The 2272-nt window shown below is 41.4% G+C and overlaps 1 non-coding gene across 1 annotated transcript; it reads right to left on the bottom strand.

Annotated features, from left to right (window-relative positions):
• Positions 1-1558: 1558 nt before the first annotated feature.
• LOC148781474 (signal recognition particle RNA) lies at positions 1559-1866 on the bottom strand. Its single transcript, XR_016058668.1, has one exon.
• Positions 1867-2272: the final 406 nt, after the last annotated feature.

Below are 2272 nucleotides of genomic sequence, written 5' to 3'. Positions count from 1 at the left end.
GGTAGTTTTTTATTTTTCATTGTTTTTATACAAATCGGAGTGATCTAGAATTTGGAACGTGTGTTCATAAAAAATAGATGAATCTACGAAAAATATCAAAAATATATTTTACATGAAATAAATTGACCAAAATACTCCCGAAAGGATTCAAAGGTATTTTGGTCAATTTGTTTTTTGCAAATTATTATTTTTATATATTTTTATTAGGTGCATATCACTAGGATATACACATGCTCCAAATTTTAGATCATTCCGATTTGTAGAAAAAAATGAAAAATAAAACACTACTGGATAATCGTGATCATGCGATGAACTTTGGACGGTGATAAGAATAGGCGAAATCACTATTCATTTTCACCTATAGGCGTTGGAAAGACTTTGCCCTATATATATATATATATATATATATATATATATATATATGGAAAAGTTTATATAAGGTTGCAACTTTAAAATATAGAATCACATATGCACCTCAAAAATCTATCAAAAATGTTGTTTTAATGTTGAAAAAAACCTTATAATCGATCATCTCGATATTGAGATGTATGAATATGAAAAACAAAAAAGTTTGAGTCCCAAAAATAGTGATTGACGGCAGAAAGGAGCCAAGGCAAACACCACTGCCAAGAGCGGAATGGCAAAAGTGATTGACCACAAAAAGGAGCCGAGGCAATCAGGAAAAGTGGTTGTCCATGTGAGTATGGAGCTCTAGGGTTTGGATCGGGCAAACCACGCACCAACGTGTTATCCTTCCATTGCCAAGAGCGAGAGTGGAATGGCAAAAGTAATTGACCGCAAAAAGGAGCCGAGTCCACACACCAAATAATCGATCATCTCGATATTGAGATGTATGAATATGAAAAACAAAAAAGTTTGAGTCCCGAAAATAGTGATTGACCGCATAAAGGAGCCAAGGCAAACACCACTGCCAAGAGCGGAATGGCAAAAGTGATTGACCACAAAAAGGAGCCGAGGCAATCAGGAAAAGTGGTTGTCCATGTGAGTATGGAGCTCTAGGGTTTGGATTGGGCAAACCACGCACCAACATGATATCCTTCCATTGCCAAGAGCGAGAGCGGAATGGCAAAAGTAATTGACCGAAAAAAAAAGCCGAGTCCACACACCAACGTGTTATCCTTCCATTGCCAAGAGTAAAATGGCAAAAAGTGATTGACCGCAAAAAGGAGCCTAGGCAAACAGCACTGCCAGGAGTGGAATGGCAAAAGTGATTGGGCAGACAATGCACTAGCATGTTATCCTTCTACTGCCAAGAGGGAGCAGAATGGCAAAAGTGATTGACCGCAAAAAAGAGCCGAGTCCACGCACTTCCACTGCCAAGAGCGGAATGGCAAAAAGTGATTGACCGCCAAAGGAGCCGAGGCAAACACCACTGCCAACAGCATAATGACCAAGGTGATTGACCGCAAAAAGGAGCCGAGGCAAACACCACTGCCTAAGAGCAGAATGACAAAGGTGATTGACCTTGATTGCCGATGCAAAACACCCACTGCCAAAAGCGGAATGGCAAGACGCGCCGCGCTTTGATTGCGGAGGCAAAAGCGGTTGTCCATGTGAGTTTGGAGCTCTAGGGTTTGGATTTGGGCAGATCACACATCAACGTGTTATCCTTCCACTGCCAAGAGCGGGAGGTAATCGCTGCTCTGTCAAACCAGCCTCACGCGTTCTCCTCCACTCTAAGTACCAATCCACCCCAACCCTCCGGTCAAAGGGGCACAGCCAACTCTTAGCTTGGAGAGGACACCTTGAACCAAGCGCAACCCACCCACCCAAGAGAGCCAAGTGACTGTCCGACCACTTTGTATGCCCTCGCTTGAGTTACAAGCCCACGCTACTGAGCTCAGCGACTGCAGATGTGGGACTTAGAATTTTTATCTGTTATAAATGACTTGTGTGGCTTTGATATGGGACTAAAGTCACACTCTTCCCCTCATGTTTATCTGTACCTCTCTCTATTCCTTCCAAATATGTCTCTAATTCTATCCTCTATTAAAATCGAAGCTGTCTTCGTGTTCTCCTCCTCTTCTCTCGCTTCTTTCCCTCCCCCCTCTCTCTCTCTCTAAATTCTTTGTTCTCTTGTTTCTCTCTCTATGTAGTCTTCATTTCCTCTTTGTTGCATTCAGGACAATACCTCTTCTTCTTACTTGGTTTTGACGTGTAGTATTACTTTATAAAACCTAGGAGTAATATAAACCTTTTCCTTTCATTGTGTTATTATTTCATTTCAAAGTAAAAGTTGCACCTATGAGGT

Source organism: Amborella trichopoda, chromosome 6 (genome assembly GCF_054954075.1).
Source record: "Amborella trichopoda isolate Santa Cruz 75 chromosome 6, AtrichopodaSantaCruz75HAP2 v2.0, whole genome shotgun sequence".
NCBI classification, from domain to species: domain Eukaryota; kingdom Viridiplantae; phylum Streptophyta; class Magnoliopsida; order Amborellales; family Amborellaceae; genus Amborella; species Amborella trichopoda.
Note: the sequence above shows the minus strand (reverse complement) of the source record. Positions and strands in the feature narration are given on the sequence as shown.